Source organism: Polyodon spathula, chromosome 6, assembly GCF_017654505.1.
Source record: "Polyodon spathula isolate WHYD16114869_AA chromosome 6, ASM1765450v1, whole genome shotgun sequence".
NCBI lineage: Eukaryota > Metazoa > Chordata > Actinopteri > Acipenseriformes > Polyodontidae > Polyodon > Polyodon spathula.
Window position 1 is genome coordinate 65,146,495 of NC_054539.1, and position 16,952 is coordinate 65,163,446.

The 16,952-nt window shown below is 36.2% G+C and overlaps 1 protein-coding gene across 16 annotated transcripts in view; it reads right to left on the reverse strand.

Annotated features, from left to right (window-relative positions):
• The window catches only part of LOC121317477 (otoferlin), a 130,801-nt gene that overhangs the window by 66,395 nt on the left and 47,454 nt on the right, over nt 1-16,952 (reverse strand). The window lies entirely within an intron of this gene.

A 16,952-nucleotide genomic window follows, 5' to 3' on the forward strand; every position in this document is an offset into this window, starting at 1 on the left:
CTTGATTACTGTTGTATTAATCTTTCCATTATACAGGAAATAATGAACTACAAAACACTGTAGCCCTGTAGTTCAATCCGATTTCATGGTTTATGACAGCAGTTTTGAAGCAACCCACACATTTGTTATTTGTCATGAATGAAGAACATTATGCTGCTTACCAGTTGCTGATACACAGGTTAATATTAGATTAACATCAAGGGATGATGTAAAGGGCAAGGATTCTGTTTTCTGTACTTCTATTCATTTTGGCAATACAGTTGACTTGATGTTATGATAAGACTTTCCTGGTCATGGAGCAGAATATAAAAACAAGATCACTACAATGGTGATCCCACGCCTAACACCACTGTAGCGAATCTCGGCTAACGCAGGCAGGCGCATCACACAGGACGAGGCAATCCACACACAGGCGGGGGGTAGGTGTGAACCCAGTACCTCTCGCACTAAAGCATAGCGCCGATACCGCTGTACAAAAGGGCCGGTTCCTTTGCAAGGAGCGTATATCAGGCTTACGTCTCTGTGTGCGATTACGTCACCTACCAGCCCTGCTGCTGCCTTGCCCCGTGCACACTACATTACTCTAAATACACTTGCCATAGATGCAAACACAAAAATGAGATCACAGTGAGAATAAATCCATTCATGTTGTTTTAACAGCATTTAATTTTATAATGTCATTTTATAATTAAAGATATTATTCATTTAAAGACCTGAAACAAAATTCACATGCTACAAGTCTGTAGTTTCACTTGGTGTTTACCAGATCTCCCCTGCTAGTGAACTATGTTAGTGGTAAGTGAATGAGGCCCCTGAAAACCTAATCAACCCAGACCATTTTAAAAGGGTGGTTATTATAGGTACGCAGTCTGAGCGCTGCTATTATATACATTAATTCAGGCATCACGTCGGAAGCCATGCATGCTCAGGAAAGTATTTTAGTATCGGTAAAAAATAACATTACTTTCAAGCTCCACTGATCTGGAATAAAGTAAGTGGAACTTGACCAAATATGAAAAAATGCATTGCTGCTTTCAAATGTTTTGACTGCAGTGTCAGACCTTTAACCCTTTCCTTGTCATAACATATTCCAGAAATAATTTTTTTACAATGAATATTCAGTGGTAGTGCTACAGTAAATAGCTGAGGGGACACTAGTCTACATGTTGCTAGAAAAATGTAGAAAGGGATACTTTTTTTGTGGAAAGTGAGGTGCAAGCGACAAGTTTCAGGCAACTTTGTTGCAAGCAACTGTATCAAAGGACTATTGATTTTGTAGAAGCAACATTACATCATAAAATAAATCAGCCAATGAAAGTGATGTAAAAAGTCACTTCGCTGGTGAATAAAACAAGTCTGAGAAAATGAGTGCATAGCCAGTGTATTGCGAGGGAGATTCTCCTTATCGATTTTTTTTCGGGGTGATTTTTTATTTTTAATTTTTTCATAGGTGGTATAGGCAAGTAAACAAGTGTTAATTGGTCCATTGCTGGTAGTTCATGACCAATTTGTCAGTTAATACCACGAGATGTAGTGCAGCGGCATTAAAGTCGATAATTATTAATATTATATTCCTTGAACAAAACAATTTACTATTATGAACTCTTTTAAACATAATGTTGTGTTGACATTATAGTCTAATATTGGAAATTACAAAAAAAAAACGTGGTGTGGTACGGATGCTGAAGCATTACAGCGTCATTTTAAACTGGAACGGTGTGGCAACGGTATGTTAATGGTGTGTTAACTGTGTGTTAATGGTGTGTTAACGACAAATTAAGTTCCCAGGTTGTGTGGTAATTTTGTCTCAAATAAAGGCTTTCATTTGATACAACTTAACAGTAATGAATAAAGTGAGTCATACTTTTTGTTTAAAGCCGTTTGAACAGTGCAGTTCAGCAGATACAACATGCAAATATTGTCACACAGCTACACAGATTTGTAGAAGAAAAAAATTACAATTAAATAAACAAATGTTTATTTACAAAAATAAAACAGAAAAAAACATTCAAGCCAAAAATAACACTGTGTGATAATACAATCCTATATATACCTATTTAAGAATACGGTTTATTTTATTATAAAAATTTGAAGCAACAATGTAGAAGCAACAGAATGTATTCTACATTTCCTAGCAGCATGTAGATTAGTGTCTCCTTGGCTTTAGACATTAATACTAAGGGACAGAGGATAGTGGACACACTATGCTATTGCACAAATTCTGTAGAATCATTCCCACATTTTTTCGATTTCCTTTTTTTTAATTTGCTGATCTAACCCAATGTTTTTTTTGGGGGGGGAAATATATTAGGTTGTGAAAATCTGTCCTTTTTTGCATCCACACAAAACAAGAGACTCTACTACTGTACATGATTGTCTAACAAAAACCTGTAGCCAGCCACTGTTGCCCAACCGAGGGATTGTGTCTCCCGGCTTGAACAAGAATATATGAGTCTCAATGTAATGGAATAGTCCATTCTGATGAAAGAATCAGCTTTTGTTGTGGGTCTGGTTTATGGAAACATGTGGAGGCACAGCTGTTGAAAGCAATGCTATTACAAATGGGAGTGACACCAGCTTGGCAAGTAAATAAGGGGATTATATTACTGCTTAAGCCTTTTGTTTCTTTTTCAATTTGGGGTTGAAATTTAGTTGGACATCCTATGGGAAGATTTGCATATATGCATGTATGATGCTGGCTTTGCTTACTGTGTGATCAGTGTTGAGTACTGTGTTGTACTGCCATGCTGACTTAAAAAGCCAGCCAGAAGGTTTAATGTGATCGATAGTTTTGAAAGGCACTGAGGTGCTCAATGCAACAAGGCCCCAACAAACACACATTTAATCAATTTTAGCATAGTTGTTGCGTATAATTGCTTTCATTAGTGTTTGAGTCTGTTAAATAAAAAAAAAAAAAAAAAAAAAAAAACTTAAAACTTTACTTTTCACTCCTTATACATCTAGGTATAATAAAATGTTTACTGTTTCAATTATAAACAAAGGGTTCTTTGTTATTGTGAAAGCTGTCTTGCTAAAAGCCGGTAACAATCTAAAAGATTGATTCTTTAATTACGTGATTATTTTTCAGTAGTTACAAGTGCCTTTGCTTATTTATTTTTCTGCCGCACACTCATTATCTACTCGGTTGCTCTCTACCACTGTACCTCACTCGCTGACACTAGCTTAACCTTGGCCCCCAGTTATCCACCAAGACCCTTTCAGCAATCTATAATAATTGGGCTAGTTCAAGAAATTCAATTTTCTGCAAAAAAATGCCAAATCTTTAAGTTTAAAAGATTATAAATATCCTTTGATGCAATTACCTTTCCAAGTGCTTTGATAACACTGTGTAACACAATTTTTGTTCCTGGGTAGTAAGTGTTATTTCCTAATTGCTTATGCCTCAAAAGTATAGAAAATGGCTATTATTCCCCACAAACTTTGCTTTTGTAACCAGGACAGTGATATTTCAAAATATCACTATTTCCAATGGGAAAACGGGCAAATGTGTGTCTTTTCGTTCACCTAAAGTCAGAAAAAAAACAACATATGAATCCAAATTAACATTTATTTATACTAAAGTAATACAAAAATGACTACAAAAGATTTAGAAGTGAGTAGTTTTTCGAGATTTACAATTATACTGTATTTACAGTATAATCGTAAATCTCGAAAAACTACTCACTTCTAAATTTTAAGTTTTACAGGTGTTGTCTGAATAGGTAAGTCTTGAGGAGGCACTGGAAGGTGGTCAGGGAAATATATCAGTGAATATTTATTTTCATAAATAAGAAACTGCCTAAGGGGTTAGGAGGTTGAGTTAAGGTTGTCAATAAATTGCAGACATTTTTCACAATGGCTTTCATATATCCTATAGACATGTTATATATATATATATATATATATATATATATATATAAGAGCCAGCTGCCCAACGTTTCAATATGTTGTACATATCTTTCTCTATCTCAAGGGAGCATTATATATATATATATATATATATATATATATATATATATATATATATATATATATATATATATATATATATACATACAGTGCAGTGAAAAAGTATTTGCTCCCTGTCTGATTTTCTGCATTTTTGCATATTTCTGACACTGAATGTTATCAGATCTTCAACCAAAATCTAATATTAGATAAAAAGGACCTTGAGTGAACAAATAACACAACATTTTGACAATTATTTTATTTATTTATTAAAGAAAGTTATGCAACACCCAATTCCCCTGTGTGAAAAAGTAATCGCCCCCTTAGACTCAATAACTGGTTATGCTTCCTGTAGTTATTGATCAGTATCTTACAGCACCTTGGAGGAATTTTGGCCCACTCCTTCATGCAGAACTGCTTCAACTCAGTGACATTTGTGCTGCGCTTCAGCTTCAGCTCACGGATGGATGGCCTGACATTCTCCTGTAGAATTCTCTGATACAGAGCAGAATTCATGGTTCAATAATGGCAAGTCATCCAGGTCCTGATGCAGCAAAGCATTCCCAAATCATGACACTACCACCACCATGCTTGACCGTTGGTATGAGGTTCTTATTGTGGAATGCAGTGTTTGGTTTTCGCCAGACATAACGGGGCCCATGTTGGCCAAAAAGTTCCACTTTTGACTCACCTGTCCATAGAACATAGTTCCAGAACTCTTGAGGATTTTCCAGGTGATTTTTGGCAAACTTGAAATGAGCATTCATGTTCTTCTTAGTGAGCAGTGGTTTCTGCCTTGCTACTCTGCCATGAATCCCATTTTTGCCCAGTGTCTTTCTGATGGTGGAGTCATGAACACTGACCTTAGCCAAGGTGAGAGAGGCCTGCAGATCCCTTGATGTTGTTCTAGGGTTCTTTGTGACTTCCTGGATGATTTTACACTTTGCTCTTGGAGAAATTTTGGCAGGACGGCCACTCCTGGGAAGATTCAGTACCTTCCCAAACTTTCTCCATTTGGACAATATGGCTCTGACTGTGGTTTGGTGGAGCCTCAGAGCCTTAGAAATGTCTTTTTAACCCTTTCTAGACTGATAGGCATAAACTTTTTTTTCTGGAGGTCTTCAGGATTTTCTTTTACTCGTGGCATGATGTGCCTCTAGAACGTGTGTGCTGACAACTTCAATCTGATGGTAAGGGCCAAAGTTAGTCAGATTTATATTGGGCAGGGCTTGCCCAAATCAGGTCTTATTGTTAACCAAAGTATTCAAACAGTTGACCCTAATTATCCCTTTATTTGGGTTGAGTTAACTGGGTGTGGCAATAACTTTTTCACACATGAAGATTGCATGTTTGATTACCTTGCACACCAAACAAATGAAAGAAGCACCAAACTTTGGTGTCATTATTTCTCTCAGAAACCCTCTATATACTACTATAACACACACACACACACATACTTTTTCCTCCAAGATGAGTTTGGTACTGAGGCATACAAAAGAAACACTTTATTCACTTATTCTGAGAATACTTCTGGCATGGTAATGTAGGAGTACCAATTACTTCCAATTCACTGTCAACCTGCCCAGCTTGACAAGCTTCTCTTCATTTATACAGTCTGACTGGGTGATGTGGAGCAGCTCAACACTTTGGGGATTGGAATCTTACTTCTCAGCCTTGTTTTCTGCCTTCACAATGAACCAGTGCTACTGTAGATACAGTAGCAAGTATTTATTGGCAGGTATTAAAGAAATCAAACACACATATTCATTAACGTGTTTATTTCAAAACAAAAGGTGCCCTTCCCTCTCAAGTGAGTACCAATCAATGGCAAATAATGTTAACATTGAGGCCCAAATTTATAAAGGGAAAAAACTGACCGCAAAAAGACACGTAATGTGCATGTTCAGTATGGTCACACTCAGCATCAAAATAACGACCTATTTTATAAAACTAATTAGGTAAAGCAGGCAATTCCGCAATCAAACAATTTAAATACCCCTCACTGCAATTAGTGGTGGAGAATTACAGACCTCTCACAATTAATAATAGGTTTGGGTCAACCTTGCGTGTGCAGGCTACACATTCCAAAAGAATGGCACACAAAGACCTCATCCTGGTACTAGCCATGGTGATGAGGATGCTCAGAAGCGAAAACTGAAATTTACCAATATGGAACTGGAGATTTTGGTACAAGCAGTACTTCAACACATGAAGATGTTTTACAAGCTCAGAATACATCACCAGGACAAATGAATAAAATATGAAATGTGTGGTGGCTTCTTAATAAACAAATGCAATTTCAGAGTTAATAATAGGTTGCTTATACATTACGACGCATCATCCAGTTACTGTGCTTCGCATATTAGTTCAACTTCTTATTTCGTATAGAATAATTCCAGGCATATAGACTTTTCAAACTTCAGAAAAAAAAGTTTTATTTACTTACATCCATGGCAGTCAAACAGGTGGATAATCCTTCCATTTTTGTACAGCAATATGTTCAGCAACAATGCAGCTGCATACGAACAGTCTTCAGCAGTTACAACTCTCCTATTTCTTATATTTGTCTGTATTTTTTACTCTGTGTATGATTTTAAAGCATATCTGTATGGTACATATGGTCAAAAAACTGTACTTGCTCTAACTACAAACTAACTTTGTCACCTGTCCCTCTAAACTTTTTTTACCGTTTTCTTTCCAACTTGAATTTAAAAGACTGCCTGAACCAGTATTGTTAAATACCAGAATGCCATTTACAAAAAATAAATTCTGTAGGAATAACTAAAATAACGGTGGCGAATAAACCATCATTGTATATGAGACTTTTTCTGTCGTGCACCTCAGAATATCGTTCCATCTTTTTTTAATCTCCTCCACCGTTCTTTTAATAATGCCCACACTCTAAGAGGTAAAGCCTCTCGTTAGAACCTTGCTTTGCCACTGTGGGAGACCTTTTTAGGTGCTTCTAAGAACCTTTTTTAAAATGGATTCTATATTCTCTATTTGCAGACTTTTCGTTTATCATGTAAGCTATGAAACATGTATTGAACATTGGAGTTTGCAAAACAATACAATACCGGTATTATAGACTGTAATTTACAAACTGACTTGATAAGAAGGGTTAAAGAATGAGCTCTTTGCAAAAAGTTCCTTCCTTTGTCCTCGACAATGTCTTCTTCTTGCTGCCGACAAGTCTCCCACATCACCTTGCCTTTTATATAGCCTAATGTCTGACTGCGGCAAAGTAACGCCTGCTTTTCAGAGTTCTTAAAATAATCAAGCAAATACGAGGCCCGCAATTACCGACAGCTTTAATAAATTAGACAAAACATTTAATAGACCTAATTTGCAAAATCCCCTCACAATTTTAGCAGTTTCACTCAGAAACGCCCCAGAATTACATATGCATATCCATAATTACATAGGCACCAAGCGCTAAAGCGCACAGAGATGTTGCCCCCACAAATCATGTGTTAATTGCATGTTTATGCCATTGTGTGTGTTTAAGCACCGATTGAAAACAAATGTTCCTCTTATCTGGGCTGCTGGCATTATTACAGCTGTACTGCCATACCTAGGCCAATGAAAATATCTTGCAAAACTACAAAATGCAAACGAGTCATACGTAAACTTTCGTTAAACCTAACTTGAGCTACCACTGAGTAAACTGGGATATGTATTTATTTATCAAGTTTAATCAGAGATAACACTTTGCCAGGACTAAAAACCCACAATTCGCTGCAGAGATGATGCATTTCTAAGTAAGGAAACAGACAAAGAAAAAAAAAATCATATCAAAAGGATAAAAGAAAAGCAAGACAAATAATCGCTTAGAAAATATTAATTAATTTTAGTTTGAACAGGACAGGCTCTATATTAAGTAACACTGTCAGACTGTTATTATTTGACACTGCATTGTGTTGTGTTGAGCACATTTTATTCCCTTTAATTAATACCTAACAACTTCAAATGTCTTAAAGTTACAGTAAATATGAATTTCAGCACACAAACCTAGTACATACTTACTTTATACACTATAGAATATGTGGGCACAATGTAGTACACTGAATAAACTGATCTAAGAGATGCACTCAATCACACTGACAGTCCTCACACAAGTCATCCCATTAAATGCCATGGGCAGAGGAGCTAAGGAAGACAAAATCTCTTTTGCATTAGTAACAACACAGCTGGATGTCTTTTATAGAGGAAGTTGTTAAATAGCAACACAAATGAGACGAGACTTGGTAACCATGGGAACAAATAAGAATATTTTGGGTGCTAAAAGGGTATATAGCCCTGAGACAGTCACAAACACTACCTTATATATATATATATATATATATATATATATATATATATATATATATATATATATATATATATATATATATATATATATTGGTTCCCTTAGAACACATTATTACAAATGACACTTAGATGCCAGTCATACCTAAAGGGCTAAGTATCTGTGTGGCAGTACATTAATGAGGTAAATGTTTTGGCTATGTTAGTGCTAATGCATGTTGTTTCTGGTGTATTGTATTTTTTTTTGTCTCAGTTCTTTTAGTTCCTCTTTGTAGACTAATCAAGTCAGTTATTGTTTACCATTCTTTCCATTCTTGATACAATCTAACAGACAATTTTCCCTAAAGAAATAATTTACTAAAAAAAAAAAAACAAACAAACATTGTGTTGCAATTATTTTTAGGCCCTTGTCCAGAAACAATGCAATCTTTAAAAAACAAACAAACAAACAAACAAAAAAACATGCCTTGGAAAAACTTATCTTCCCTTCTCAGCTTCCTTATCCCACTTTAAATGTCATAATCTTGGCACACAAACAGCTCTATTAAATCAGGAAAACAGGCCCTGAAGGTTTGATTCACTAGCTTCTCTTGGGAGTGATTTAAAGGGTAAAACCGCTAAAGGCTCTGCTTCCAAGAATCTATCTGTAAATGGCTGGGACAATTTAAAGGTCAATAAAGATCCTAGAATATGCCCCGGCACATACAGGGGCAAATTAAATCTAGATGGATACCACTGGGGCCTGGTCATGTTAAAACTCTTGAAATCTCCTCTTTGTAGAACCAGTAGCCAGTTACAGATTGATAAAATTGGGAATTGCACGTTCACAAAAAAAGCTGGCAATATTCATTGTTTCATTTGAGTGTTACCATATGTGAGTTTCTGGGATCACAGGTCAACTTTCTGGCAGATTCTCATTTTTTTCCCCCTCAAAGGTGTGTTTTTTTTTAAAACACTTGAAGGTGGTGGTTTTCCCTTGAAGTATAATTTTTTTTGATTTTTTAAACTATAACACAAGTTATTACAACCACAACGTAGACAACTCATATCTTTTGACTACTGGCTCCTTATTTCAGTATTATCGATTTGTACAGAACACATGATTCTGCTAAACCATATGCATCTTTTGGAACCCATATGAAAGTTCTACCATATTTTCTACTGAAAGTTCTAATATATTTTCCATTGAGCACAGAATGGTTAATGCAAATGTGTGCAGGTTTAATGATTTACACTTAACATGTGTGTACCTTATGATCTTAAATATCAGCACTTCACATTAGCCTACATTCATAGACCATTTTCAGCCTTCGAATCAGAAGACTTAAAGCAGTATAATTTTCTTTAAATGAAGAATAATGTCACTTTGTGACTATGCAGTAAGTTTATATTGCTTAAATCTAAAGGCTCAGCCAGCAGACAGTTTGCTGCACACATTTCAGACGGACTATTCATCTATCACCATTTCAAACATACCAAAGAGTTTAAATTAGACCTTCTATTTTTATTCTACTACCCATTGTTTGCCTGCAGTATGCTGTCTTTTTTTCTTTTTTGACACAATTGGTTTAATTACACTTTTGTCTCCCTTGCAGTCAAATAAAATAGACTCCCTTACTGTCCATGGGATACAGTTATGAGTCAACCAATAAATATTACTATGATTACACCGTATAATTTACAGTATAATCGTAAATCTCGAAAAACTACTCACTTCTAAATCTTTTGTAGTCATTTTTGTATTACTTTAGTATAAATACATGTTAATTTGGATTCATATGTTGTTTTTTTCTGACTTTATGTGAACGAAAAGACACACATTTGCCCGTTTTCCCATTGGAAATAGTGATATTTTGAAATATCACTGTCCTGGTCACAAAAGCAAAGTTTGTGGGGAATAATAGCCATTTTCTATACTTTTGAGGCATAAGCAATTAGGAAATAACACTTACTACCCAGGAACAAAAATTGTGTTACATAGTGTTATACAACTGGAAAAGGGATTTGAGTGCTGCTTAGGGTATACAAATCAGATTTCTTTTTTAAATATAGACAGGTGATCCCCTCACTGAGCTGTGGAAATATGTTCAACGTCAGATGAGTTTTCTACTACACTCAATGAACGAACCCCCAAGGGTTCTGGTACAAATTGCTCTCAAGAGGCTTGAGAGAGAGGACCTAAAGTAAACAACAATATAACTGGAGCGATAAGAGCAATCTGCACAGACTCAAGCCAACATGTCGAGTCCCAGGCGGGGGAACAGTCACAGTCTAACAATGCAATCTTACAAGGCTCTCTGGCTTGTAGACAACACAGCCCAACTGCAAAAGTAAGAAAAACCATACAGAGCCGTTTGCCCTGTTTTTTCACCTTAAACAAGGGTGTAACAAACACATTAGCTTCTGATTACTAAGTAATAATCATGGTGGTGGTAAACCAACATTTATATCACTCTACTGGAAGACCCTCCTGGTCAACAATGACAAACTAAATAAGAGCTAATGAATTTAAAGAACATGGTACAAGTAGTAATTTATCCAATTCAAAGTCACTTTACATTTGCCATTTCCACCCATCTTGTTAATACAAAGTGAACCATGTCACGGTCAACATTGTCTGTCTGAAGAAGTTGGCAGCACTCTGCAGCTCCATATTTGCACTGTAGAAGAATATCTCTTGCCACCATAGTTGCAATTTTCCTTCTTGTTTTGTATCAGTGTGTTTTATGTCTGAATAGCTGCTATCCCACAGGTGACTGGCTACATTTGTAATTACGCTGTGCATACAAAGTCATTACAAGCGAGTACGTTGGCATGACAGGGTACTACTGCAAAATTACCAAACCCCTATGTATTAAATACATAGATCATTTACATTTATTGAGAAGATGTACTGTGTATAGACTTTGCAGCATCCATGAACAGGTTCATTTTGGATGCCATTTTTTGTAACTTTTTTGCCAACTGCGACGGTAGTTTTGTGGTGTGGGCTAATGGTTTTAAAACCTACTGGTTACACTGTTAGAAGGGAAGATGGTAGTACAGTACAGATTATGTTACGAATGCACCAGGCAGTGCACAACTGATTAATCCATTTCAGCACCAGTTTCTTTATGTCATTCCGATAACTACCATAAAACATGATAACATGCTTTGAATTGTTTTTGCTTTTGGTTCAGATGAACATTTTGTAATTGTTCTGCATAATGAGTCACATTTCAATGACTGGAATGTTTTGTTTACCAGTGTACTTCTCCAAAAAAAACCTCCAGAACACTGAAGATGAATGTGTGCTCCTCAAACTTGCTTTTATTGCACAAATTGCCAGCATGCTCTTCGCATAGCTTTTATTTTGCTATCATTAGCATTATTCCTCCCACAGCCAGAAGGAGAATAACGATTAAGTCAATGTGCTGTTAGTTGGATGCAAGGACCACACTGTTTTCTTGTTTCTTGCTGTTTTGAGTATTGAGCATTGCGTTTTCACTGAAGTGACTGAAGTGTGTATATAATGTAAAAACATGTTTTTTTTTTTCACACAGTTGTAATGGGTTATTTTTTACCCAAGTGACTTGTTCTTTACACTTTGCTTTTTTTCTATAAGAATTATAGTGTTGTGTTTGTAATAATAGTGTTTACTTGTCATTTTCTTTTGAAGCAATTTATGAAAGTCTGTTCTACTCAGTGGTCCTAAAGTATATTGTACACAGAACACACACTGGGGATTACTTTCTTTCTGGTTTTTATGGAAGGCGATTCAGGTCAAAAACAAGTTGTTTTTCCACTATTTCACACATGAAGTAACACTTACAGAAATCCTGCTAATACAAACCTCTTCAGCTCAGTGAAATTTACCCAGAGGCAAGTATAATACTCCCTATTACGAGTTCAAGAGCATTCTCATCTATTAAGAAATCCCACAGATTTTCTGTGTTGTAAATCGCTTTTCGGTAATCAAAGCACCCCACTGGGCAGGAATGTCTATGGCCACCGTTCACGATTTTTTTAAATGGATAGCTAATGTATGTGCGTCCACGCTTTCTGATTACCAAATGCCTTCTTGTTTTATTTTCGTCAACTTGTTCTTTCCTAACAGACACTAACCACACACACACACACACACACACACACACACACACACACAGACACACACACACCCTGTGTTATCTCTTTTTTAAGACATTCCAAATTAAAATGTTATGACTGCAGTGTTATGCACACATTTCCTCAGGAAACCACTAACTAAGACCTTCACTAACTTTTCAAAAAAAATCATAAATAAACACATCTTTCAGCATCAGGAGAGGCAATATGAAAATGACATCGAGAGGACGTAGAGGAAAATGAGGGGGCATCACCACCTGTCCTTCCAAACACATCTGCTGGCTCATAATAGAGGCAAAGCACTGGCATCAATGAAACAGTGAGGAGACCAAATCCCTCAAACTGTATTTGAATTTTACAATTTATATTTAAATAATAACTTTCAGTTAGGACTCATTGTTGGACGAGTTATGTCGTTATAATACAAAGCATAGCGTTAATTCAATACAATTCTCTGTTGGTATTATTGGTATCAAACAAAACTAAACTACAGATGTAGCAACCTGCCACAGGAAAATGCAGATGAATGAGTGGCCATGGGATACAGGTCCTCTAGACATTGTGACTAAAATGTTCCGTTCTTAATGTGCTGCCCTCTGTCCAGGTTGCCTGCCATTCCTTTATACAATTTTACAGTAACTAGCATTACCTTAGCATTTGAATAATTTAAAGGATGAGTATCACGTTGTGGCTTGTGATCAGGCTCTGAAAGGCCTGCATTCATTATTAATCACCTGTCAGCAAACCAATTTACTCTGAAGTGGTTCATAGATCTCCCTGTTCCAGTTAATCTTTCCAGATTATTATGATACAGTACGGTATTTCTCATATTCAAACAGCTTCTTATTTCAATGTAAAACAAAGTGATATGCTACAATATATATTTTTTATTTTTTAATTAATCTTGTACTATGATGGCATAAAATACGGTTGAAAGATGACACACATATAAACTTCCCCTTTTTAGATGTGTTCCACAGTGAGAGGTTCTTTGTTGTTTGTGTTAAATAATAAATAATACACACCTGCTCTAATGTTACCGCCTCTATTTTGGTTTCTATTTCTTTTAACGCTGGTCACACCTCAAAAGCCACAGGTTCATATCCCACTGCACTGCAGCTGCAACATCTGAAAAGACTTTCATTCAGTCACTCAGTCATCATTTATTCAGTTAAATTCAAAACCCAGATCTGTGGATTGAAAAGCCTTGAGTGTCTAAACTCTAGATGTCAGTAATAATAAAGCTACTGCACAGAGGACTCCAACAAGCCTTTGGTTCTGCAATTGATCGTTCATGTTCATTGCTTCATCTGGGTGATAGATGTGTTTGTGATGTAGGTTTGCAGAAAGAAAAGTATATGTTTGTCTATAAAAATAAACCAAATGTTTTTTTAATGCTTGTAAAATTTTCATACAACACTAAGCTGATGGGAGTGTGTGGCCAAGGTACACACACATTAAAATAAGCACTAATGTACAGTTATTTCCAGTACTAGTAATAGAAAGCTGATACCTACCTGCATAGTGAACATATTTATCTAAAAGACAACTGGTCACACAAAATCAAAAGTCTTAAAGCATATACGTGCTTTGAGAGCCCGTAGAAACTCAGTGGTTCCTAACCTCGTTGAAAAATTAAGCAGGCATTGGAAATGCATCTGAGTTTCTACACAGCTAACTGATTGCAGGAATATTCATATAGAAAATAAAGTTGAGAACAGGGGAGGGAAGAATAGCAATATCCTGGTGCCTTAACGAAGTACTGCACAATGCTCCAACCTTATTATACACAGAAAAAAATATCAACGGTACTAAATTAGAGTAGGGTCCTTTCTTACAGCTATACAAGAGAACCCTTTACAACAACGTTGATTTAATTTATTAGAAAGAACAAATGTTCATTAGGTTTAGTCGCTTTCCCCTACATAGCGATTCTGTTCAAGGTCTGTGTTAATAAGAAAGAGATTGTGTGTTTTGTTAATGCTTGCATTCTTCAATTATAAAAGAAGCTGAACATGTTGTGAGGTAAAACTATAAGGCAAGTAGACAAATGATTCAGCCAGTTCCTTTACCTGTGTTAGTACCAGAACTGGACATTTCTGTTGCTATTGCTACAGTATGTAGTCAATCCCACTCTCAAGTTCCACATCATCAAACACTATCCCAGAAGTTACTGCAATGCAGAGATATATTAAAACCACTGTAAACACATGGGAGTATGCTTTAGAAGCTACTGGCTGTGTTTTACTCTTTTCTTACTGTGATACAATACAGAAAGACTCCATTAACAACAGTGAAAGCATTGATAGGACGGGAAATTATGGAAAAGGAATTATTATATTTCTCAATTTTACATTCTTATTTATTTACATTTTTATAGCGCCCTTAACCAAAGCGCTTTACAAATTTAAACAAAATGATACAATCAAGAATACTGGTGAATAAAGAATGTACGTTTATTGGGCTAGGGTGGGGAGATACAGATATAGTTGCTTAAATGAAAGCAGAGGGCCAGAGGCTAGGTCAGGGTCAGGGAAGCAGGGTCATAACATGAGGTCAGGGGCCAGAAGTATCAGTTGGATGGGCAGGGAGAAGAGATGCATTTTGAGGCAGGAGTAGAAACTACGCAGTGTGGGTGACTGCTTCATGATAAGTGGGAGTCTATTCCAATGAAGGGAAGCAAGAAGGGAAAAGGAACGGAAACGGTGTTGGGCACAGGGCGAGAGTGGGACAGAGAGGAACAATAGTGACTTGGGAGTGTAAGGAACGTGGCAGAACATAGTAGGTGATCAGTGCAGGGAGGGATAGAATATAAATGTAGTGGCTATTATAAGGGTCAGCATTACATCTAGTTATCAGTGAAAGAACATGTATATCCCAATAATATATAATAATAATAATAATAATAATAATAATAATAATAATAATAATAATAATGGTTGTAATGTATGCATGACATCTGAGTAACAGTATGGCCCTTTTGGAACTAGATTTCAGTCCATTTCTCACTACTATAAGCCATGTTATTCTGCGCCTAATGTGCATACATTTTAAATAATTTTGATCATCATTGCCTGTGGAAGTCTTTAGAAAACGTATTTGGTATGTTACTTGCCAGAAGGTCAGCTAAGTGAGTTTATGGATTTGATTATATTCTATGATCCTAGTGCTTTCTGTAACCTTCAGTGGGCGGCTATAGAGACAGAATCCCTATAATGTGGTGGCAGTTAAGCAATTGAAAATGTTAAGATAGGAGTCTCTTTGGGTCCCCTGGTAACTCACTGTTGTCTGCAAGAAAAGCCAAAAGACTAAAATAATGAATGGTCTGAGTCTAACAGCTATATAGTACACTGCACCATTAATGCTCATGGTGGCATTGTATTATATACTGAGCTCTTAGATTCGATTATGCTGTTCTTGTTAGCTTTATCAATAGTTCTGGTAAAGTTTCTATCAAAGTAATTCAAATAAGCCATTCCCAATGTGGTGCTTGAAAGAAAAAAAACAGTTTTATTCGGTTTCCTTGCACAAACTTTCTTGGCTGCTTAATGCAGACAGGTTTTCTAAAGACCAGAATATAAAATACAAATAATGGTGTGTGTATGGTTAATCCTGCTGTAAAATTTCTTCCTTGGGCCACTGGGAATGTTTAAGGGGTTGCTGCAGAAGCTGCACCAGGCTCGAGTTTCTTCACTCCTGCAGCACTCTTAGAGCGAGCAGTTTAATTTTGAATCACCAAACAGGGCTTTTGTAGGCCGGTATATACCGAACTAAAAGCACCAGTAATTCTCAAAATTGGTGAGAATTACATTGCTGAGGTGCTATAATATAAATTATATGCAATTATATACAATGACACATTTGGATTCTTTCTTATGTTACAAAAAGTAACATAAGAAAGCAGAAAAAGCAGATATTTTGGGTCTGTATGATTGTCTTAAACTGTGACAATTCTACACATTCTCTACATGGCAGGAAAGAATAAATCACTGAGGCTCTCTTCCTGCAGTCTGGCACCCAGCGGGTGGTGCCTGCTTGTCTCAAAGTGACAAGATAAGAAACTGGTTCTTTTATGATTGAAAAGAGTAGTTATAAAAAAAACTATTGAACGTTTATTCTTTCTAATAAATTACATCAACATTGCTGTAAAGGGTTATTTTGTATTCCACAATAACTTTTAGTTTGTGTCTGGAGTTTTAAATCTAACTCAGATAGTCGGAAAGTATAAATTTCGATATTTTAGAAGTAAATCTAAATGCACAGACACTGAGCCAGTTTAGAGAAACGCATACGTTGCACCTGAGACTACTCAGGAGAACCAACCAATGGAAAGCACTTCCTGTGAGAGCAAGCTCGCAGAACTGTCTTAGACTGTACGACATCTTAACATTAGAACTGTAAACAAGTTATTGAGGAAAAGGCCACCTGGTATTTCTGTCCTACTACTGCATATTAGTTTTGTCATCCAAGCAAAGGTTGAAGGAAGTCTTAGTTGTTTTGTGAGGAAACGGCCTTTATATAGTAAGGTCATGGCAGCCTTGACTTTTAGAGCGTGACATTAAATGAAACTTGTTATTTTTTTAAAAGCATTT